The sequence below is a fragment of the Sinohyriopsis cumingii genome, chromosome 4, assembly GCF_028554795.1.
Source record: "Sinohyriopsis cumingii isolate HCF-2022 chromosome 4, ASM2855479v2, whole genome shotgun sequence".
NCBI lineage: Eukaryota > Metazoa > Mollusca > Bivalvia > Unionida > Unionidae > Sinohyriopsis > Sinohyriopsis cumingii.
The window spans coordinates 98,835,183-98,862,171 of record NC_142964.1 but is presented as its reverse complement, the minus strand read 5'-3'; the positions used below and the strand labels follow the sequence as shown (position 1 = coordinate 98,862,171).

Here is a 26,989-nt window from a genome sequence, read left to right as displayed (position 1 = left end):
TTGGTAGAAAGTATTTTCTCGTTAACATTGTCCAAGGGATGGCTTTAAGGTTGAGGGTGAAGGAACTTAAAGGAACAGGGAGCTTCTGCTGCAAAGAAGCAAGTGAGTCTCAGAAAGCACAAGTTTGGTCTCAATCTCATACAATTGTCGTCATATGACTATGTAATTATTTGTTTAATTTATTTATTTTAAATTCATACATCAATTTTCCTTTGAGTTCAGAAGTTACTGTTTGCATTCGTTTGACTTGAATGTTATGGTTCGCATTTAATCTAAGAATGTCATACATTATTCCCTTGATAAAAACGTTCAAAATATACGTTTATGTGCAATAGGAATAATGTATTCTAGGAATTTCATGCATTACTTCTGATTCAAATTGTGCGAATTGTGTGAATACATCTGTCTTAAAGAATATGAATCATGTAGGCTAGGAACCGATATTATCATGACTAGAAATGTTATGTAACTTAATTGCAAGTTAGCAAATATTGTAGTTAAGACAAGAAGTGGATTCCATTAATTCATTTGTGCAATTGTGAATATTTGTAAAAGAAAAATAATGGTATTAGTATTAAGAATGACTGCCCTCCGACAGTTAGTCCACTTGGTGATTTATAGTCCACAGCTGGTCGCACGGTTTATTGTGTCAAGAGTATGTTAGCTCAATTATGAATGCTGATTAACCGCCAGGGAGAGATGTCAATTTTCTTGTAATAGGGTTATGTGTATCAGCTGTCAGGCTGCAAAATGCCCCATGTTAGCCTTAGTGTCTGTTGAAGTACGATAGGAAGATATTTGACGTGAAAAGAGTGGGGGTATTGTTCGACCTCAGAAGACAAAAATATGATAAATATTTAGGTTGCTTATGTATTTATTTTAAAGGGAAGTAGGCCCATCTATGCCTTCTCTTAATATGAAACATTTTTGTAGTTTACTACATCCACTGGAAAGTTTCTGAACTCATACGTTTTACTACTGTATTAAAACTTGATTCTGAACCATCAAGTATTTTTGTAATATTATCTGAAAATAACGTTTTCTTAATTGGCTGTTAAATGATCTGTAAAGTACTTATGCATTGGAGAACAAGTTTGGAACGTCTCCTTTTACGCTGATACGTATCAGCAACGCCTGAACTTGCCGACGGGATAAAAAAAATACACAGAATCGCCAAAGATGCATATTCCAGACCGCACGAGTCAATATCACCTTGTTTATTTCTAGAACTGGAGAGAGTGTTTTTTATAATTTCCTTTATCACTCACATAAAAAAAAATGTTGGCGTACGTTGCAGTTGTTTTGCATCTGTAGGAGGTACAATATGAATTATTCTGGTTGTTAGTCGTCTCCGCTTCTATACGATAAAGCCAATTACTTGATATGTATATCTAGATTGTATCGTATCGTGGGTTGTGTTTCGTGAATCGTATCTATACACGACGGCTGCGTATGATTTCATCCCTTATCTTTATGGCATTGCGGCGGATGAAGTACTTGTTCATAAGGAATATTCCAAGTATAATAAAATAGAGAACGTATACATGGTATGTTCAATTAATCTTGTGGATTCTATGATATCATGGTATTAAGATTTTCGGCATTTTCTCTGCATAGCGCCAACTATCATGTACGTTTATACACTACATGATCATAAGTTACTAGTTCTGTATCTCCGGTTGATTTCGAGAAAATGTCGGGATTGCTGACAAGTACACTATTTTAAAATACACCTATGGATATCACTCTTCCAAATAATGGCTGTACTCCATCTTCTCAAATAAATCTATACCTTCTTAAAATAGCTAACTCTTTAACAAATCGGTTATGCAGTTTGTCGCTTGATAATAGCCAATGATATTATGCAAGAGTTAGATAGCCGAAGTCTAATGAATGGAATGACCAGGAACAGTCATCACCTTTTCAAATCAGTAGCTATGTTTGTAGGTTTGAACAAGTTTGCACAACAACATAGATATTGGTAATTAGAGCTAGGTACAACGAAAAATTTTGCAATGATTTACCGCGGTATTTCTGCACATACAATGATGTATACCACGGTATACAGCCATTATATTAGAGACCAGTAATTTTAGTCTCTAGTGCAGAGGCAGGCGATTTTTTTCTTTTCAAATTTCTGACTCTCAGATAGCTGAAAAATGCATTGCTCTGATTTAAAGCAACAAAACACCATATTATATCCATATATTTTTTGGGGGTGGGGGTGGGAAGCAATGATCTTGAGAGAAAGGAATACTTTGGGATATTTTGGGCGTGGTTTCAACACTCGGTCAAGATATTTATCAGAGAGGTCCAGTAAACATAAAACATCACTGACTCTATTAACATTATGTGGATAACATAAATTATGCAAAATTCAAACAGAAAAGAATTGCTCTCCTGGAAATCTTAATATTATTATGTGTCACAATAACGTTAATAAGAAAAACAAAACCATGGAAATCTGGTTGCATCACGTGTTCATATCAGTCACTAAAGGCTGGTCTGGAGGGTCCCATCGTTAGAATATTAGTCGAAAAGAATTAGCACATATCACCCGTTGATGTAGTTCAATAGCTGTTGAATCGAAAATGCACTGCATGCATCAAAACGTATCCGGTTTCATAAAGCTTCAAGCTTCAGGTACACTCCGTTTGCAGGTTTGGTAAATGTTCCTTTGTCTAACTTTGGTGGAATCTGAAAATACCCAAATAAATGTCTACATTAACGCCAGGATCTTGACTTATTATGCATATACCGTACATCTTAAGGTACCTGGAAATGAATGCAGATGAAATGTATAGGGTAACTGAACATCGTTTATTTCTATATTTTTTCGGAAGGACTCTTTATGCTTCTGATTCCATTATTTGTGAGAATTAAAATAAATATTAATGAAAAGTAGGACTGGGTGGGTTTATTTTAATGGATAATGTACTTCGTGAGGGATCCACCGCTTCACCTTTCAAATTTGATTGTCATTCTTACAGTTTTTAAAATAGTATGCTTTACTGAATGTATCACCTGGGAACTAAATCGCCTACAAACACCGACACGTAGAATAAAAAATACTTACGTACATTGACAGTAGCAGCAAATCGCTACTACCACCGACATGTAGAATAACAATGTTTATGTACATTGACAGTAGCAGCAAATCGCTACTAACACCGACATGTAGAATACAAATACTTACGTACATTGACAGTAGCAGCAAATCGCTACAAACACCGACCTGTAGAATAAAAATACTTACGTACATTGACAGTAGCAGCAAATCGCCATCATCAGATCAACCATTTTACTTTTTATAATTCCAAATATCTATTTGATATTATAATCTTATCTCTGTATGAAGTTATATTGATTTTATTCCTATATTATTTTAATGCAAACGATGCTGCAATCAATTCGAGAAAAAAAAAGAAATCTAAAATATCACTAAACATGGAAGCAGCCTACTTCTGTTTCTGGTGCTGTCAAAAATCTGAAATTCTGCAACATTTCAACAATTGCCATCTTGGCTTCCAATAAGGCCAGCCTCATTCCTATACAGTTTCTGGGCCCTGTTCCAAACGGCAGGAAAGTGAAAGGTTTAATGTTTCCTTTGTTCTGCGGGGAAAACCTGCAAAAGTCAAGGAGGTATCGTACCACTCGTCTTATATTCGGAATATTGCTTTAAAATGTGTACTCACAACGTCTGAATGAAAGTTCCAAATTTTTAAAACAACGACTATAAAATCGGAATAGATAACGAGGATGTAAACTATAGATATCGATCATCCTTATAGTTAATTACTTTAAATCCAAATCTAACAGATACATTAGTTTTATCAAGTGCTATACAACTTGAGCACCAGTTTGCATTCTTGTTTTTTCTTTACAGTTAAAACTGCTCGGACCAGGAAGAAATCATTTAAATAGTGTTGTCCTCTTTAAAATAATTTTCGCAGTAATTTAATTTTCACTTTCGTCAATCATTTCAAACATTTAAACACGTCACCTTTCGGGATCAAATATATGCGGATTGGGCCAGAACTCCGGATCATAATGAACAGCATTGACTACAACCGTCACGTTGAGCCCTTTGGGAATCTTAACTCCGCAGACTTCCGTGTCCGCTGATGCTTCTCTATTAAATCTGTTAGAAATATCCAAAATATTAGATGCTGTGCCACAAATATTTACTCTGTCTGCACATTTCTACTAAGATTTTCGGTCCTAATGTCATCTAGAATTTTTGGGAAGGAAAGGACACACAGAAAGAATTTTATGAAATGTTAAAGCCATTCTATACTGAATTAGTTTAAAAAGTGAACACAATTATATGTAAAGCACGAAATGAGATAGCAAAATGAAGTCTGAGTATGAAACCGGATATTCTTTTCCAACAAAACAAAATTCCTCTATTGTTGAAAACAATACAGGACAGATGGGTAGCATCATTGAAAAGTTGCAGAATATTCCCGCAAACGCATGACGAATGATATGTACCGTGTTGATAGTTCATTATTGATATCTAGCTGTGACTTCGATCCTGGGCCCAGAGACCTGGATCTAGTAAGCCACAGTTCCTCGGAATAAGTCTTGACAGAATATGATTTTATTAAAATTGCAACCCACAAAAAGGTGAGAATATAGAATTTAACCTTGATGTGACCTTCACGTTCAATATGCTTTAAGATTATACTGCATGACTGGGTGTCAATCAAAATATATCTAGTCATGTCCATATACTGAGTCAGGTCACAAAATGATATTCACTTTTGTGATCATTTGGAACTTGGGGTGAGGACATCATTATGTAACAAGACACACAGTATTTTCATGTTGTATTCCAGGCTAAGATATCGTCAAAATTTCTTTAGGTGTTTCCATTTTACACCTAGAACCCAGAATATAAGTCAAGTTTTGCCTTGTGCCGATCTTATGATTCAGCTAAATACCTCACGACGGTACACTGCACAGATCTATCGGTACTTTCAAAAGCTGTTGAAGAACATGTCAGCAAGCATATTTGCAGATATCTTAACAGGTAGAAACTTCTCTATAAATCACAATTAATTTTTCGACAGACCCATTTATGTCAAACTGCATTGACAAAACTTATAGACCAGTTTCTCCTAGCAATCGAATCAAGCGAACTTACTGGCATAATCTTCGTTGATTTAAAAAAAAACAACAAAAAAAAACATTTATTCGGTTGACAATTCGGTACTTATTAAAAAGAACTTTCAACCTAGAAGTTTGCTTCAAACTCATATGCCTGGTCCACTTCGTATCTCACTAATAACACCAGATTATTGACACGGGGAGATAAGCTTCCGAACCAAGTCATATCTTAAAAGTGGTACTACTCAAGGATACATATCAGGGCCACTTCTTTTCTACATTTTTTTTAATGACTTAGCCTTAGGTCTTGTACATTCTTGCCCATATAATTTCGCTGACGAATCTACATTGCATTCTTCTGGTAAATCTATTGACTCGATTGAAAATAAACTTCAATTCGACCTCAAGAATATATCAGTATATTGTCAACAAAAAAGGCACATTAATGTCTCTAAAGCGAAAAGTATGACAATCGGAACAAGGCAGCGCCTACCAACTAAAATGGATTTACTTCTAACACAAACTGGCATAGACGTGTGTATTGTCAAAATCTTATTAGTATCTACCTTTATCAGTATCTCAGCTGGAATATACATATTGATCACCTATGTGCGATGGTAGTCAAAAGAATTACTGTTAAAATTTCTGTTGACATTTCTACATCAGCAATCACTCGAAATTTATTTTTGGGGATATATGCTACCACTGATAGACTACGGTTGTACATTAAGGAGAAACACATCCAATTATAAAATATCCAGAATAAATACCCTCCAGAAAAGGGCACCTCGAATAATACTGAATCCTTCTATTTTAACTCCCTTGAATGTTTTGTTTTCATGTCTACAACAGCTACCCATACAAAAACGTATTCTTTATTTTAAAGCAATTATGACATATGTATTTCAACCATCTTTCTCCATAGTATATGTCTGACCTAGCTGAAATAAGATCATCAAATACTGAGCGTAAATTCCGATCGATTCTACATATCCATACTGAGTGTGTCCGCTACAATATGTAGTTCTGCACAAGATGCAGTCCTCTTCAAAAATTGGTAAGTTTTTGTCTGTTTTCAAAGATTGTATAAATGACGAAAGTGGAGCACTACAAACATGGTATAGTTAGCTTTCTGAACACTGAACACGCAGCCATTCAGTCACCGATGTCTATATAAAATGGGTACGGAATATAGGTTAAGCAAAATGACGAACCAACAACAGATAATTCAAAAATTTAAATTATTTAGTTGGCCCATGTCATGAGCATACTTTAATTAAAATTGCTACCTACCATAGCATTGTTTTATCCCTAATCTCTCAGCTGGTTTGTCTGTAAATTTTATTACCATTTACAGGTCCAGAGATATCGTAACATGACACAGAAAAAATCTGCTACGCTCCTACTGATGTTCGCGCGTAAGCTGAGACTATGGACCACAGAGAGAGAGAGGTAAATATGAGATACTGACAAAAATCCAAACGAGAGGGGGAGGGGGTAGGACGGAAGACATGCTATTAGTGTGTGTGTGTGTGTGAAGGGTTAGCGGCCTTATGACCCTTAAAAAATTCCTTTTATAGAACTTTATTATTAGATAGGTATTAGAAAAAAAATCCAAGTAAACAAAAAAGCAAACCAAAACCCAAGTAAACAAAAAAGCAAACCAAAATCATTACAGGATAGATTACAGAGTGTGTGTGCCTTTTATTAAATAGATATACTGTGCAAACTTCATATGCTATTGGTATATGAAAATTATATATATATATATATATATATATATATATATATATATATATATATATATATATATATATATATCTATATATATCTATATATATCTATATATATATATATATATATATATATATATATATATATATATATATATATATATATATATATATATAGTAACGATAACAAACTAGTGCTCGCGGACGGACACATGACGGAAAACGGAAAATCCCATAAGCTCGTCTGGTTTATGACTTTTAGAGCTTAAAATTAGACGAACATCGTACGAGATATTCGACTTACATTTCGAAATGAGCATTAAAGAAACCCACCTTGTCGCAGGCGGGTATACTCGGAGTGTCTCATTCACTACCATATCAAGGTGTTGTAATTTGAAAACGTTGTCATAAGTTGGTTGTTTCTGAAGAAAAAAGAAATGAAAAAATATGTTCTGAGGTTTAGATCCACACATGGTTGCGCGTATCAAAAGATTCCAGTCTGTGGTTAAGGATTTCAACATTATTAGCTCATTTATTTTGCCAAAAATTGAAACTTAAACATAAGACAGAAGCATGGTACCCTAGCAAAATTGAAAATATAGGCCATTGTGTGAAGAGGAATTTAACATCAGAAGCATTGTATATCCTAAATTAAGCCAATTCTGAATTCAAAGATTGAAATATGCAGCAGAAGTACTAACAATGAAATATAATTTAATTTTTCACGCTATGAGGTAAAGAAAAAAACTAATATTGTAGGAAGAAATTAATACATCAGTAGCTTACAGCCTTTTAAATCGTTTCAAATATTGTATTTATCAGGACAAGCATACATGACGTTTAGTTTACCTTGCCTAATACCTTGTCAATTTCTGGCATACACGACTTGTAGTTAACTTTGCCTAATTCCTTGTCAATTTCTGGCATACACGACATGAAGTTTACCTAGCCTAATTCTTTGTCAGTTTCAGGCATAATTATTTGTAGTTTACCATGCCTAATTCCCTGTCAACATCGGGCATGCATGACTTGTAGTTTACCATGTCAAATTCCTTGTCAATTTCAGGCATACATGATTTGCAATTTACCTTGCCTAATTCCTTGTCAATTTCTGGCATACACGACTTGTAGCTTACCTTGCCTAGTTCCCTGTCAACAGCGAGCATACATGACTTGTAGTTTACCATGTCAAATTCCTTGTCAATTTCAGGCATAGATGATTTGCAATTTACCTTGCCTAATTCCTTGTCAATTTCTGGCATAGACGACATGATGTTTACCTTGCCTAATTCTTTGTCAATTTCAGACATAATTATTTGTAGTTTACCTTGCCTAATTCCTAATCAATTTCTGGCATACATGACTTGAAATTTATCTTGCCTAATTCCCTGTCAATTGCTGGCATGCATTAATTGTGGTTTACCTTGCCTAATTCATTGTCAATTTCCAATATCAGTTTATCTTGAACATCCTGATTTACCGCAAGGCAGTACGATACAAATGTCAGCAGACTGGACGTGGTATCAAAGGCAGCCAGAAGGAAAATTAGTGCATTTGCCAGAATTTCACGGTCTGTCAAGCCTGCAACCATTGATTAAAGAAAGTCATATATATATATATATATATATATATATATATATATATATATATATATATATATATAACACATACATACATGCACGCACGCACGCACGCACGCACACACATACATACATACATACATAGTCAAATAGACGGATACACAGACAGACATACAGTGAAACAGATGCAAGTATCAGTCAGTCAGTCCGGGATATATTTTCTCATAGACTCAGGGTTAGACAGCTGTGCACCATGATGGGGTTGGGGTAGATATTTACTACAGATGTGAAATCTTCAAATGTTATCAGAGCTGTTTCTTTTAAGATATTAGTGTTACATGTTTAGCTCATTGGACCTTGGGCAGTGTAGGAACATGTAGTGGCGAATTAGTTTACCTGTGGTTACACGAATTGTAACGGGGGCCCCGAGTGGCCGAGTGGTCTAAAGCGCTCTTCGTTACGGATCACTGCCATCTCACCTCTGTCTGCGGCGGTTCGAGTCTAAGATTCAGCCAATGTGCGCATGTGAGAAAGCCTGCCAGTAGCTTCTCGTGGGTCGGTGGTTCTTTCCGGGGTTTTCCGGGTTCTTCCTCCACCATTAATACTGGCCGCCATGTATAGCCTATCGTGCTGAAAAATGGCGTTAAACCCCACAACAACAACAACAACAACGAATTGTAACGTATAGCTTCTCTCTATTTTCGATAACGCGTCACTTCACAGACACGTTCTCAGACTTCCTGCGGTCCATGAAGTAAAATTATATTAAATTACTAGTTGATTAATCTCATATTTATTATGCCGGTAGGAAATCTCTGTCAATAAGTTTTAGCTATTATCACAGTTGGCTTGTCAAAGTTTGACATTTTACATTCAGCACCGTTTCTTGCACAAATTGCAAGTCTGTATTACCCCATTTAATACCAAAGGTGTTTTTTTTCCATTATCTGGTTGCATCATAACACGTATTAAATATGAAGATTCAGGTTGCTTGTGTTTCGCGGTAAACGAATTTTTTTTATTTTTCGTGTCATGTTCGTATGGACGCCATTTTTATTATTTTGTGACCAATGACATCGATGGTTCGATATTACAAGTTCGTGATCAACATACATTTGCACTCAGATGAAGTCACGGTAATGCAATTTATTTTGCGTATAGTTGCAACTTCTCTTTCTGCTACTGAAAAACTATGTAAACAAATTAGGATATAGAGTTTTTGTCTCAGAATTTTTCTACAGAGTCAGATATAAGATGCAAGACTGTTTTATATCCTGAAATCTATGGAACGTTATTCACATGCGGTTGATATCGAAAGAATTGTGTTAGACTGAGATCTGCTATTTCGCCACATCTGATTCGTTGGCGGATTCGGTATGCCAGATCTGATTGGTACAGTACTGTCACGTGGATAAAAACCGAAGGTTGTATACTGGAGTGGAAGACAGTACTTTCCAGATAATTGAATAGCGCGGTCAAGTTCAAAACTGAAGTAACATTAGTGAATTTTGAAGTTCAGCACCCGTTTTAGGTAATGACATATAGACATTTCTATATTAATAATAATAATAATAATAATAATAATAATAATAATAATGTAGGACTGGTAGAGTAATAATAATACTCTAAATTATTTAGACATTATTTAGGTGAAAAGCTAAAAAAAAGGAGCAAGATATTGAACATCTGAACGTCCGTTTTGTTAACATTATGCAGAGGTAAGCATTTTGGTAATTTCCTATTAAATGCTTAAGTAAATTCATCTTCCAAATTATCGTGCAAATATCTCTCACGACATTGGTGACCCGAGTTAAAATGAATTCAAAGTAAATCTTCAACTCTGTTGGGGTCACCAATGATTTCCAATCATTATTCCATTCATTAAACATTGAAAATTACTATAATGTTCTGAGAGATTTTATTGGAATGATCCAGCTACAAGAAATCGAAAATTAACTTCAGTACCTAATTGTTACAATGCAAGAGTGCAAGCAACGAGTGTTTCCTGGCAAGAGTATATATGTCTTATCCAAGTAAATATTTTGTATAGATAAACGCTTTCCAGCTTCCTAGTTGTGTTATTCTCATTAAACGTTCTTGTTGACTTTAATTTCGAGTGGAATTTCTTCAATGAATCCTCCCTAGCATACATGAAGTAGAAGTCGCTTACAATATATGCGATGCATACTACAGACAGACAGATGGATACGCATACAAAGAGTCAATAATTCGGACAGACACGCAAACACACATTGCAATATATCTGGGTATATGTTTAAAGAAAACTATTGCTCTTAACGGTACCTGTTTAGAGTGAACATCTGGGTATGAAAGACTAGTGTTATGATTAAATACCTCCTTAAAATAGAAATATAGATTATTAATCAAAATGAAAGAAGTGATTGTCCTAAATTTACATTAAGTTATTCACTGCGTTCTTATAGTTTATCAGTGCAATGAACAAAAGAAAATGTTTTTCTTCCCTATCCACAAAATAATTACAAAAACTACTGATATTTCTCTCTGAATTTTAAACTGACAAACTAACAGTGGAAAATTAGTTTGTCACTAACGTGAGCGTTTTCAACCCTAATTAAGTCTTTTTCAAAGGTGAATACAAACATCTAGACAAGATAAACAATAAACAAAAAGGCGATGAGATTACAAACGTTTACATAACTGCTATTTTACTTGAATCAAAGTTTGAACGTGTTTTATGTTTCAACATGTTGGCTTCAGGTTGACTGATGATGTATATCTATTTATATCGACCGACAAATGGATGAGCCATATCACCATCTGTATGTCGACACAACAATATTGTTACAAGCCAAGGGTCCTTACTTATTCGAGTGGTTGTCAAACCCTGGCGCGATTCTCGCTAGAAGTCATAAGTTTACCCAAAATTTCCAAAGACTTATATACAACTTCAGTTGTAAATTAGAAAGCCCGACATGTCCATTCTATACCTAAATTTTACTCTGATTAAATGTTAGACCACAGATAAAACAACCTGCCAAATATATATCAACCGCACATCTGCATGGTTTATCTTCATCAGGTTTCCATACCGCCAACCGTTCACGCCTTAGAAAATATACGAGTATCCCCTAACACTGGGAACTATTTTAACTCTGCCACCTTAGGCCAGTCAATGTATGCTTTCCAGGTACGTTTCGCCAATATAACTGCACCATGTTTGCCCCTTTGGCGACATAAACGGTATTTGCCGAGTCCCTTCGTATTTAATCGTGTATGTAATTTACCGATTTCCTACCGTAAATACTGCCACTGCAGTCACACCACCAATGTACACCACTAGATTTTAATATAGACTATCTTACTCCAGGGACCAGGGACATCCATTCGGTTTTGGCCGGAATTGACTACTAGTGAACCATGGCATCACGGAAACTCACTAACACTTCACTCCGTGATGTTTGCTCCTAGTAATTGACTAATTATTTCGGGCAAAGGATATTTCCGTTGCGCCGAATTACAATAATCACACAAACAATCACACAAATCTTAGAATTCCTTAAAACGGGGCGCTATAACCAAATGCGCATACTCCATATTTATTACAATATGGTTGGTCGAGATCTGCAAGAGACAGAGAGACTCAAACCTAAACTTAAAATGGGAAGTGTATCAAATAATGGTTCTTGACACAGAGGTGGTTTATATGTGTATGTCGTGTACTAAGTAGGTTTGACAGCATATTTGTCAAAATTAAATTCTGTAATATCAAAGAATGTGTATAGGAAAAAAATCTTTTTTATTTTAGAGAGTGTGTATTGGATTGTGATATTTGTTCTTATATCCATGTCTCTGAAATCACCACAGATTAAATATCAAATTTCAACACACAAACTTGTGTATGAACGAAAACGGGCAGGGTAACTTTTCAGAGATAAATTGGGCGTGAGGGAAAATATAAATCTACTGTAACGGCCGATACATTTGGTGGAAGCCAAAAATCTTCCTGGATTCAAGGTGTTTATACTATTCATCATTACATTAAAAACCCAGGCATTTCCATTTACTTGGCGTAAGCAAAGGGTTCAAAATTGAATGAAAAATTTAAAATAAATATCCCCAATCCAAGTATTATATTATGTTTTTGAAGATTCGAAATGGAAGAATGCATGTACTCATGCATGTATACTGGGCGTTATCGTATGATCCATCCCACCATCAAAGGACGGTAAGAGAAAAGACCTTACCCCTCTTTTTGTACGAATCGTAGTTCATGCCTTCTTCATTTTCTGTGGTCTTATCGCTTTGCTCCTTGTGTGCATTGATCATCAACTGAATGAGGTCCCTGTATTTCTGCATAGGAAAACAAAACACACGATCCATTCTCTTGTAATAAGATGTCTCTCCTGAACCAGCTGATTGTGGTTGGTTCGTGTTTGGTCCATTTTCGCATAGACGTTTAATTTTTCATTTTTCCGCCATGGTGGGGAAACGTGGATATGTGTTACAACTTAAAAACATGGATTTTATTTTCAAAATATTAAAAGAAAGAATGGAGATTATTGCCTGATATTGGCCCATTATTAAAATTAAAATATATTAGCTACGAAACTAATGAAACTTTCGAAAAAAAGGCTTCGCCTTCCAACAATTTGACCAGTGGAAAACAGTCTGATACATATTAGTCTGTTTAATAAGAGTATTTTAGACGATGTGATTGACTTATATCAAATTTGATTTTTTTTTTTCGTGAATGGTATGTAGGGTCTATCTACTTTAATAAACGGCGCACGATTTGGCGTAAAGTTATTATTATCGATGAATAATCCAGAAAAACCTGGAAGAATCCAACGCCCTTAGTTTGCGCTACCGTCAGGTTATTCACCAAGAAGAAACTGCGGCAATGAACTAAATTTAACGAAAACAATATAATAACAATAATGAGGACTTTTTATAGCGCCTAATCTGTAGAAGCTCTAAGCACTTTACAACATTAGACAACACCTATAACATAAGAAACATATATAATGATATGATTACGAAAAACAAACACCATGAAATTAGAAAACATATAAAACATGCTGAAAATAGTTAAGGTAGGAAACATTATTAGGTCTTTAAGTTTGTTCTTGCAGTCGAAATAAGTGAGTTTTAAGAGCACTCTTGAATGGGATCGCTGTGTCTTTGTGTCTAAGTTCAGTGGGCAATTCATTCCACGTTGCTGGGCCCTGGTATCCAAAAGAACGTTGTCCATATGACTTTGTTTTCATAGTGGGAATAATGAGTATACGATTGTTAGAAGAGGAGCGTAAGTATCTTGCTGGTGTGTACACATGGGTGAGGTCGGATAGGTATGTTTGACTGGAGTCCGTCAGTGAAACGTAGCACAGAGAACAAATTTTGTGTTTGATTCTGGATCGAATGGATAGCCAGTGTAGGGTACAGAGCAGCGGGGAGGTGTGCTCTGATCGTGGTACTCTAAGTATGATCCGAGCAGCTGTGTTTTGAACTTTTTGAAGTTGCTGGAGTAGATATTGAGATGAACCAGACAAAAATGAGTTACAATAGTCCAGTCTTGAAAGTACTAATGAACACACAATATCAATACAAACTAGAATTACCTCACTAAAATTATTTTTCGTTCATTAGGTAGACATATCACTTGGAAGGTCATCGTGGAATTAAAAATAATATTTTTTTCTACGCAGATAATTTTGAGTATTTAATTAAAACGCAGCAACACAGTCTTCTAGATATTCTGACGTCTAAATTTTTATTGACTAAATTATAATCTTGATATGACACTTTAAGCATTCAATAACATACCTTTAGAATGTTTTTCGTCTTCAAAATTCTAAAAATAATTATAAACATTCTTACGTCTGACGTGCTATTCCTACGCTCTTGCATCACCGACTTGGTTGCCTCTATGAAAAAAATCCAGTGCCTTCTGGTCCATCAGTGGTATGTTACGAAAGAATACTTGAAAATCTGGAAACAGCACTGTAATATAAAATGTTAAATGGTATGATCTTACCCTGCAAATACAACTTAGTTTATATCCTTTCCAACAAGAAGAATCAGGAATGTCATCTAATCTTGAAAAGTATCAACTGTAGCTCATATGCCACTATAAATTATTATCGCCATGGGCTTCATGGAACTTTAATATGGAGATGTCGATGCGGTCCTTATAGAACTTTAATATTAGGAGGACCTTGTGGGAATTATGTTGATTTAATGTATGATCTGTGTCGGCCTTACAGAACATTAATTTTATGAGGGCATTGTGGGAATTATGGGATTGAATGTAAATATAGGATCGGTGTCGGCCTTACAGAACATTAATTTTATGAGGGCATTGTGGGAATTATGGGATTGAATGTAAATATAGGATCGGTGTCGGCCTTACAGAACATTAATTTTATGAGGGCATTGTGGGAATTATGGGATTGAATGTAAATATAGGATCGGTGTCGGCCTTACAGAACATTAATTTTATGAGGGCATTGTGGGAATTATGGGATTGAATGTAAATATAGGATCGGTGTCGGCCTTACAGAACATTAATTTTATGAGAGCATTGTGGGAATTATGGGATTGAATGTAAATGTAGGATCTTTGTCGGCCTTACAGAACATTAATTTTATGAGGGCATTGTGGGAATTATGGGATTGAATGTAAATGTAGGATCTGTGTCGGCCTTGCTTAACATTAGGATAGTATCGAAACTGACTATGTGATAGTTCTTATATTTACTATCCAATATTCCATTACGCATGGAAATATTGGTGGTGGAGGTGGGATGGTGCTAGTTTATAAATAGATACTGACCTTAATTTATATCACTGCACATTCAAACGGAAGGTTGGGGCTTATAAACTGTTACTTAATATGTAATATACCATTACACATACAAAGAGAATGGTTATTTGGTGTTGTTTTGTGGGGTTCACGCCCTTTTTCAACACATACTAGGCTATGCATGACTGTCAGTATAGTTGGTGAATGAAGAGCCCGGGAAAGACATCAGGAAGAACCACAACGCACGGGAAACTACAGGCCTACTTTCTCACACAACCTCATTGGTTGAGCCTACACTTGAACTCATGCTGACAGAGATGAGGTGCGTGAGTGGTCTTTAAAGACGAGCACCTTAGACCACTAGGCCAAACTGGGCCCCGAAGCTGGAGCTGGATTCTTTTCAAAATGTGTTTAACAAAACATTTCAATGATACTTTCTCTTCATCTAAACATCGTTCCAACACTATTTCTTATTCTCCTATTTTGTCTTCTTTCCAAGTATAAATAGTAACTTATTTCATTATAGTTAGAAATGTCATGTGTACTGCTGTTAGTCCAGTTGTCGTGTGGCTTCAAACATAAATATGTACGATCCCATGTAATTATTGCGGGTAAAAGTTGTGGTCAAATGGGCTGGTACACAACGTCTTGCAGTCCCGGATGACGCTATAGTGCTGGAACTGGTTGGTATATCTCATCAACAGCTCCGTTCATTGCTGACGTTGCTAGTTAACAAACCTGTAAATAACTGACTCTGGTACAAAGATCATTGTTGGTATTGACAGAATTTCTTTGAACTTTCACAATACACCACAGTAATCTGACAGGAAATTCATTGGATTTTTGAGACACATTTCGCAGAACATACAATTGTTTTGTTGCTACTGTTTTGCTGCAGAGTTTGTTTCTCTGAATGATACGGATTGTACGAAGAGGCCGAAAGGTATTTGAATGAATTCTACGTCTTGTGAAAGTTAACAATCAATCGTATCATCACATTTTCGGACTTGCACCTAAACAAGCGACTGCCCAAAATTAAGTGGAAGTGTTTGTTTGATTGTTTCAACGCCTCTGATAACGAGTCATCGTTTTCGTCATCCTACCTTGTCTTAAAAACATATTTAGATTTCATATCGAAACGGACTTTTATCAAGAGATATATACCCAAGTGGAAGATATAATCGTTTCGTGGGACGGAACACGTCCATATACGTCACCGACCTAACTATAAATTAGATGCTGTGATCAAATACACTTTTAAAGGATCATTGTATTTGCCCGATTTTCAAGGAGTAACCAAGCAAAAAACATCTATGATACTAGAAATGTTATTGAACACGAACCTAAATAATACAAAACAAGTATTTGTACCCTCACTGTACCAAACCTAGTGGGAAAAACATGAGCTAAACTGGCTTGCCAGAAATCATCAATATCAACCTGTTCCAAAAACGTCTTGGAAATTTGGGTCGCCTCGGTTTTACAGCGTGCATGTCGATTGTTCTTGAAATGTGTGTCATACGTAACGGAATAGTTCTGAGTATGGCTTTAGCGGCAAAATATCGTTTTTCGTCTGTAACCATCAGCACATGCAGAAATGCAGTAAATGATACCCGTGTCCTTGTTGCTCATTAATTGAACCAACTTCCGTTGCGATGCGTTCGTGTACCAAGAGGAATAGGTGTGCAATATAATACTCAAACTAATGTGATCAGTTCTTTGTCTACTACTTTCTTCACCTCCTCCTTTTCTTGTTTTTATGGTATTGGTGTATGACATATATTTCATATCTTGTCGAGTCTGGTTGGCGCCCAAGTTGCGGGAAAAATGGATGCAGGTGCAGTCTTGAACTCTTCCATATCTTTCCCCGCTTTGTCTTACAAGACTTCCTCTTCGTAGGATTCCACACTCTTCCCAGCATAGCGGACGATATAAAATTCGGTTGCGGTTTGCTTAATGCATCTTGCATGACACTGATTTCGCTCAGTTTTAAGGAGAATTGTTGGCATCCAACAGGTTGAATTTATTTATGGCTATCAAAATGGATCAAGGAATCAGTTTAGATTGATACTGTGAATGATCTTAGTCGTCGTATGACATGCGAGGATGGTTGTTGAGAAGGCGTTAAAGAAAGTGTGCTCTATTTTTATTTCTTTAGGAACGCTTTCTTTCCCTTCCCATCGTAATGCATTTACTCAAAGAAGACCCTGTTACAGTGGCTGACGCAGTGATCCTAGGTTTTTCTTTTATTATTGCAGCTTATCATCTGGGGTTTTTTTTCTCAATCATCATCAAATTAGTGAGTATTGCTGTTAAATCTACCGCTTTGTGGTTAAATATCTGGAGACGTTGGAATCGTTGTCCATACCATTATGTTTTGTTTCCGCTTCTGAGAAGACTGATCGATCTGTCAAAGAATGTAACTCTTGTAGCAAGTGAAGCATCTCAGTTATATTAGGTTTCGGTGGCAAATATTGTATCCGTTGCTTGTACCAACGATGGTATTCAATGGACCAAGTCGAATGAGTCCTTGTTTTGACATGCCTATTCAACTTTAAGCACTCCCGTTTTATATAGACCTTTTTCTAAAACTGTTCCTTTTTTCGCAGCAGTCATAAGAGAAAAAGAAGACTAAGTAGTCTTCAAATCGTGTGTGTGTCGGCATAACCCCCCCCCCCCGCCCTATAATACTGTGTAATGGTGTGTTGGATGATTAGTAATGGTATATACATTACCCCCTTCCATTTGTATGTTCAACGGAAAATTGGATAGTAAAAATAAGTATGGTAGCTACCCCAGCACAGGTAGTGAAATGATTGCACTTACTACTCAATAGAATCCGCAACCGAATTATATTGGCTGACATGGCTTTCCTGGCATTCACAACAAAAGGGATCTTTTGGATTACTTTGGGAGTCAACCTCTATGCCAAATCCCGTACTGCATATTACATCCAGCGTGAAGGCTCCAAACAAGCTGCAAGCAAAGTTAGGAAATGTCATTTGAATGCTCGGCCTAAATTTTTATTACACGCTATCACTATTTTTATATGTAAGCCTGATCAAAACGTGACATCACCTGAGTAAACATATATGATAATACAGAAATTTGAACTTGATCGTAGCTATCTTATATTTAACATTACATGGAGCGCGATCTCAATCTATCCTTGCTATTTCGTTTGGAAAATAAAAGCACACAAACTGGATCTTTATATTCTATTAAAATAGTTGTACATGGAAAAAAAGATGTTAGTAAGTCTGCGAATAATACTGAAGAGGAGAAAAATCAGTGGTTTATAACGTTGTAAACCAGGCATGTGCAGGCAACGGCTTGCGGGCCGCATCCGATCAGTGACCTGGTTTCATCCGGTTTCGTTGTACATCACACGGTGCGGTTTTAACAACTGCATGTTCACGCCGAGCCCTGGGGGAAAATGCACGTGCCTCTTTTATACCTATGTTCACTCGTATTTGCTTTGTGATATGTGTATATATGTTTTTACACAACAGGCTAAATTTTCACAAACCTTGTGCTATAATAGTCCTAGAAAATGTATTACTCCCTACAAACTTTGGAATCTTTCAAATTCATAATGAGAAGGACTGCTTATTCAATGGTATTCCGAATCATCAGCCATAAGTCAAAAGTTATTAAGCTTCTCTTCTTTTTATTCTGTATAGACAAAATAATAGACAAGAGTATCTACTTAAAACACCTACCTTTTCATTTCTACAGATTTTCCACCTTCTGACATGCTCCTCGCATTTCGGGTCAGTTTCTCCAAACATCGAGATATGAGGGGCGTCATCTAAAATCAGTACAGTGAAAGCATAAGTAAACGATATACGAATAATTTATCGCTTTTCACATGCATATGTGGTATTCTGAACACACTGAGTGTTTAAGAGACTAAATTAAAAATAAATCAATGAACTGAAACACTTGCAAGATTAAAATATTTTGATTGTTTTAGTAAAAAGAGGGTGATAAAATAATCACATATATAAAATATAAATTACTTTAACATATGTATATGTGTGTATCTGTTTATGTCCCTGTTATATTGGATGCCAAATCAGCACCATTTTCATTTAAGACCAATTGGACATCATAAGAAGTCTTTTTGTGAAAATACAATACTTTCTTTTCAAGAGACAAAGCGATGACAAGATTTTCATATGGCTGCCATTGCGACTATATTGAACGTCAAAAACCAGCTCCATTTTATATTGAGACCAATTAGGCATCACTGGCCTACGTTGTTATGACTATCCATGCAGGAGAAGTAAGGATGACAAGACGTTCATGAAGGATGTTTGAGCAGTACCACTTTCATTTGGAACCAACTAGATCATGGGATGAATATGTGTATAAAGTTTCATGGCAATTCCTAAGTAGCTTAGGACGAGTAGCAACAAACAAAATTCTGCTAACGGGCGGACGGATGACAAAGGATGGACAAAAGACCATCCCGTAAGTTCTTCTGGTACATGATTAGCAGAGCTAGAAATGTAGATGGCTTGAAAACAATATCATTTTAGAACTTTAGTAAAGTATTTTCAGAGGGGGTGGGACTACAAAGTCAGGACGGCAATCGATTACATAAACAGTGCTATACTGCCGTTAAATTGCCGATAAAAAGAGCCAATTAATACATTTGGAGGGCATACTCCTGCCACCTTTCCAAAGTAATTGTAGTAGCAGTAGTGATTAACTGCAAGTCATCACGATACTAGTTGTATGGTGCCGTCTAAAATCAAAGCCCTAAACTGAAAATATCACGAATAGCAAAAACGGTATGATAAAGCCTTCCAAGCAAAACAGTTTAAAAAGACAAATAAACAAAAGAAAACAATAATCAAGAAGTACTATGCGATCAAGCTTAAAATGTAAAGTTGTTAAAATTTTGTAAAAATTATATAAAACAAAGATAAATGTAAGGCATATGGTAATTGTTTATATAAACCGCATTCCCTCAAAGTCAAAGATTTTCTCCTTTGATACGCCATCATACAGTGTAGTTGATGTTCACGGTTCAGGAGGTGTATACGAGATTGGTATGAGTGTCCCATAAACAAATGGCACAATAACATCTAGTTTGTACGATTTGTTTTGTGTAAGGGATGCTACCCTCCAGTCATAGGTTTTTGACGTTCTTAAGCTTACTTATGGAATTTTCATTCCACAGATTTTTCCCAGTATGAACAACCTGATGAATTATGAAATATTTGAGGTTAGTTTATATAATCTAGCCCTTTAATACCCGAATACCAACGTGAATAGACAGCTAACACAGTACGTTTTCCAGATTGTTTGAGCAAATCATGTTTCTGTAAGATTTTGGATATTTTTAACGGATTCTCAGATTTCAGTGTTTGCAAGGTTTTAATAGACAGGAAATGCGAGACGATGACAAAATGCAGGAGTGGGTCTTATTCTGTTTGTACATTTTAGTGTTGTTCAATTAATCAATAAGTTAGAATCAGTTAAAAAAGAAATCATGAATTGTGAAATATAAAAAACGTAGGAACATTTGACTCCGTAAATCAAATTTCCATTCCATTCTAGATATAAACAAGAGTCCTGCGAAGGACTGATGCTCTGCTGACCGAAAAGAAATTCCAGGAATTCAAGTTAAGACAATTTCTTCCTTCTAACTTTGAGTGTTTAAATCATCTATCTTGTTCTTCAACAATAACACGATTTTCTTTATAACTGCTGTGGGTGTGAGACTGGCACCTTCTACGTTTATGATCAACAAGACATCATTTAGGACAAACAAGACAAACTAAAAAGTCTTTTCATGGAAACCACATGTTGATATGACTCTAAATTTTGGTGAAGTAACAAAAACAAGATTTTCAAGATGTCTGCCATAGTGGACATAATGGATTTCAAATTGATACCACTTCTGTTTAGGACCAACTAGACTAGATGTCTTTTGGTGAAAGCACGATATCGATATAACCAGTCATCTATGAGACGCACAAACTATAACTAGAGTTTCAAGATTGCATTGTGGCGTCATATTGGAAGTGAGATTGGCTCCATATTTATTTACGACCATCTTAATATCATACGAAACCGTCCATTGATATCCCACTGCTGATATGATAATTCAGCCAGGAATAGTGATCTCAGGATTTTCAAGATGACCACTGGTGTGGCCATATTGGATATCTGAGCAGCACTATTGCCATTGAGGCCCAACGAGATATCGTAAATAATTTAGTAAATGTCCCATGTTGGTACGACCATACATTCAGGAGGAGTTAGCGATAACAATATTTTCAAGGTGACTATTGTGGTGGTCATTTTTATGGGATTTTTTTTATATATATTTGACATCAGATCGGCAAGATTTTCCTTTAAACCAACCAGAAATCATAGTCTTCTGGTGAAAACTCCATGCCAATTTTGGATTTCTTTTCAGGATAGATGGCGATGACAAAATTTTCAAGCTGGCTCTTGTGGCGATCATTTTCTATGTTTGAGCTCCAACGTTTTCAATTAGGACTAGCTAAACCATGTGATAAATCTGTGTGTAAAGTTCAAAATAGTTTTTACGAGAAGCAGCGATAAACACTTGTGCTAATGGACGGATTATAGACCATTCCCATAAGATCTTCTTGTCTATGGCTAAGAGATGGCGCCAAAAATATCCTCCTTCTGTCTGTCTGCCTTTTTCGTCCCTTCATTACCATTCATCATCCTAAGTCACTGGAAGGAAATTCGCGAAACTTGTAAGTTATCTGTCCATACGGAAACCATGAACAAGAGGGTTATAAATTTTTGCATCCTATATACTTTCATCAAGGTAAATTTTCAAAATGTCGATTACATTTACATAGTAACCTTGCAGAGACATTGTATTTTAAACGGATTTCGGTATTTTCATACCAGTGTCACGGTTCATGTGTGTGTGTGTGTGTGTGTGTGTGTGTGTGTGTGTAATATAAAAAAAAACATATTCTTTTTGTCTTTTTGCAGCTACCGTTGATTTTCTGCTCAGACGATTATTGGTAATAGTAACAGAAATAGCAATAGTAACATGTATTATTATTGGTGATGACGGCGGTGGTGGAGATCATAGGGATATTATTGCTGTATCTGAAATGTCACAAATGTAACATGTTAGCTCGAGCAATGGATGGATAAATCCACATTAAACTAACATATATTTCTTGCTATGTTTAGATATATCCGCAGACCCACCCCTACTCTTTCAGCAATATTGTCCAAATATTCAAGCACATAAGGCATGCAGCCTTGGACAGGCTTACGAACGTGATTCTTCCAATGTTAATATATATATATATATATCTGTGTGTGTGTGTGTGTGTGTGTGTGTGTGTGTGTGTGAACATTCCTTGAGTCTTGGTAGGAATTATTATTATTATTATTATTATTATTATATACATATGGTGTTCTTTTAATTTCTTTAGACCAAAATTTGGTCAAAACGATTTTTATATATCTGTATGGATAATACAGATTTACTAGGAGGATAAAACCCACCTTTAACTATACTTTGCTGTTCTGATCCCAACACAAAACAGTTGCCACATTTCAATAAATGTTTCATTTGATATTTTTGTCTAAATTTCAAACTGCTTTTTGTTGATTTACATTGCCATTCTAATCAAGTAAACAGTTCAAGGGTTTTCTTGGCCTCCGTTTCCAAGGTAACGCTAACATATGCTCAGAAAAGCTTGGGAAAATCGAAATGCTTTCACCGAAAATTCATGTTCAACTTTTCGGATGTGTCTATCCGACGAGGATGCAGTCTGTAGCCAACAGAAGGTTTTACGCAGCGAATGATTTGAGTGATGACGAGGATTCTAGTGTTGCCGAGTAGTAAGTGATGCCGAGAATTAGAATGCTTAATGTTATCGATGCGTAATACACGTATTCATCACACAGATTTTCTGGGGAGACAGTGAGTTTTTATGTTGAAAATTATTAGTAGATCGAATACATTGTAACCTCTTTCATTCAATGACAAGACGTACCGTACACTACTCGATATTTCCTTCTGTATTATATTGCAAAATTCCATGCATGTTTTGAACGTTTACTTGCATTTCCTGTCATTTCACATTTTTTATTTACCCCTCTAGATAGCACAAGTTAACTTAAATTTACTGACAACGGTGTTTGTTAGCCTATATTTTCATTGAATTTAGTAAAAATGTTTAATAATGCTGGGAGCACCAAATATGAATGTTTTTAAAAAAAATCAAACAGCTTACATTCCTTATTTTACCGGAACTAAATGTTGGACTTAGTGTTGATCGTAGGAATTTCCAGTGTTCCCCGGAAACCACATTTACTGCGGAATCAAAGAACTCGACATTTTGGAAAGATTGCTATAATAATAATAATAATAATAATAATAACAACTGCAGAAACAATGCTAATAAAAACAATGACACATTGAAGCTATAACAAATTTACTGAGCATCATACTAGAACAAGGATATCGCGGACTTTAATTAATGCACAGTAACGTAAGAGATAATAAGAAGTACACAAATTAATATTTTTATTTAGTACACGCTCTTTCACTCTTTGGTACTAGAATTCCTAAGCTATGAAATTCCATTGAAAATATTTTAGTTTTCAAGAATATTATTAATAGACGATCCATGTTGCAAGTTTAGATACATGACAGTGTAACTGGATAGCACCTTCTCAAATGAAGAAGAAAAATAATACAGTTCCATAAAGGAAGTAAAGGTGACTCAAAAAGGAAAGAAAAAATGTTTGAGTATTTATGTTTTAAATACAGAAAAACAAATATTAGTAAATGAGTCGAGTAACAACTCACCGCTCTATTTGTAAATTCTGAAAATCTTCTCACTAATATTTCCTCGATCATTTCCGGGTCGGTGATCAACAGCCGAGGCAAGTTTCCAAAGAAAGTTCTAAATAATAATAATAATAATAATAATAATAATAATAATAATGTCATCAGCAAGAATACTAATGACAACAATAATGAAACTATTATTTAGAAACAATAAATATACATTAAAGTGAGCACACATCAGAGTTATTGCCGCAGCATGACATTGTGTCATTCAAAACGTATCGACATTTTCATTTCAATAAAATGTCTTAATCACAAATCTTCGTGTGGATGAAAGTGAGAAACGTGTGCCGAAATTACGTGTAGTCACAAGTATATGTTCCTATACAGGATCAGTAAGAATCTATGTCGCATATTTAACAAAGACAATTTTTTTTACAGGCCTATAGTGTAGGACTGATATATAAATAACTATGGTGTTATAATGTTACAGGAATGTTTTTAGGGGCAAAGGAAACAACATTACCAATAATATGAAACCAGCAAAACTTTAAGGATGGGTTTTGTTCGAAATTTAAAATCTTATTTTCAATAATCACTGTTGACCCAACCTTGAAAGTTATTGATGATTGCCAATTACGAGTCAATATGATTTTCATGAGTGTACATTGGTTATAGGAGTATAAATGAATCACATCTAGATATGTTTTGAAGAAGCCATATTTGCTTCACCGTTAGTTCCGTGTAGACAAGACACCAATACATTCATCTCAGTTTGCCATGCAGGAACTACAGCCAGTAAACATTAACCATAAAAGGGGTCTTCATTAACGTTACTTGTCGTTACCAATAAAGCGAATAATACTAAAACGTTTTGAAAAAGAGAGATGGAACAGGAGATCAAACATTACCCAACGTGTCTTCCATATTTCTGCATCAGTCTAAGACCAGTCTCTTGCAATCCCTGTCAAAATTTATAACAATGTGTTCCATTTTAAATTTAATGTAATTTCTACTATTCATTTCGACAAACAAATTGGCTTCCTTTTAATTGGTTAGAAAAAGAACATGGTCAATTTATTTTCTTGAGTTTTGTTATTGTGACAAACCAAGAATTATGGCCCAAACAAAATGTACCCTTCTACGTAAATTCCTCCCCATCATCAAAATTTATTGCAGATTAAAATGTTCTTATGGGGAGGAATAACGGAAATGAATACCAACGAAAACAAATGAATTCAGACTATTAACATTCACCATTAAATACTGTGCATAACCTTGACTTTGTAAAACATCCCTTACTGATTATATTGTACCTAACCATGACTGTACATCATACATTACTGATGATATTTTACCTTACCATGACTTTGTACATCATAACGTACTGATAAATTCATGTTATACCTAACCAATACTTTGTAGATCATAACTTATCGATGACATCATGTTGTAAATAACCATAACCTTGAAGATCATAACTTATCGATGACATCATGTTGTACCTAACCATGACTTTGTAGATCATAACTTATCGATGACATCATGTTGTACCTAACCATGACTTTGTACATCATAACTTATCGATGACATCATGTTGTACCTAACCATGACTTTGAAGATCATAACTTATCGATGACATTATGTTGAACCTAACCATGACTTTTTATATCATAACTTATCGATGACATCATGTTGTACCTAACCATGACATTTTATATCATAACTTATCGATGACATCATGTTGTACCTAACCGTGACTTTGTACATCATAGCTTATTGATAATATCATGTTGTATCTAACCATGGCTTTGTACATCATAACTTATCGATGACATCATGTTGTACCTAACCATGACTTTTTATATCATAACTTATCGATGACATCATGTTGTACCTAACCATGACTTTGTAGATCATAACTTATCGATGACATCATATTGTACCTAACCATGACTTTGTACATCATAACTTATCGATGATATCATGTTGTACATAACCATGACTTTGTACATCATAACTTATCGATGATATCATGTTGTACCTATCCATAACATTGTACTTCATAACTTACCGATGATATCATGTTGTACCTAACCATGACTTTGTACATCATAACTTATCGATGACATCATGTTGTACCTAACCATGACTTTGTAGATCATAACTTATCGATGACATCATGTTGTACCTAACCATGACTTTGTACATCATAACTTATCGATGACATCATGTTGTACCTAACTATGACTTTGTACATCATAACTTATCGATGACATCATGTTGTACATAACCATGACTTTGAAGATCATAACTTATCGATGACATTCTGTTGAACCTAACCATGACTTTTTATATCATAACTTATCGATGACATCATGTTGTACCTAACCATGACTTTTTATATCATAACTTATCGATGACATCATGTTGTACCTAACCGTGACTTTGTACATCATAGCTTATTGATAATATCATGTTGTATCTAACCATGGCTTTGTACATCATAACTTATCGATGATATCATATTGTACCTAACCATGTCTTTGTACATCATAACTTATCGATGACATCGTGTTGTACCTAACCATGACTTTGTACATCATAGCTTATTGATAATATCATGTTGTACCTATCCATGACATTGTACATCATAACTTATTGATAATATGATGTTGTACATAACGATGACTATATATATCATTACTTATCGATGACATCATGTTGTACCTAACTATGACTTTGTAGATCATAACTTGTTGATAATATCATGTTGTACCTATCCATGGCTTTGTACATCATAACTTATCGATGATATCATGTTGTACCTAACTATGGCTTTGTATATCATAACTTATCGATGATATCATGTTGTACATAACCATGACTTTGTACATCATAACTTATCGATCATATCATGTTGTACCTATCCATAACATTGTACTTCATAACTTACCGATGATATC

The 26,989-nt window shown here is 35.3% G+C and overlaps 1 pseudogene across 1 annotated transcript; it reads right to left on the bottom strand.

The window, feature by feature from the left end:
• Positions 1-490: 490 nt before the first annotated feature.
• On the bottom strand, positions 491-26,109 carry LOC149801750 (cytochrome P450 3A24-like; annotated as a pseudogene). Its single transcript, XR_016420809.1, has 11 exons — positions 26,098-26,109; positions 23,464-23,580; positions 18,931-19,019; positions 18,035-18,184; positions 14,285-14,407; positions 12,652-12,757; positions 8,269-8,426; positions 7,179-7,267; positions 4,004-4,141; positions 3,463-3,625; positions 491-2,697 (listed from the first exon to the last, which is right to left on the bottom strand). The product of XR_016420809.1 is annotated as a cytochrome P450 3A24-like (transcript).
• Between the last annotated feature and the right edge of the window lie 880 nt (positions 26,110-26,989).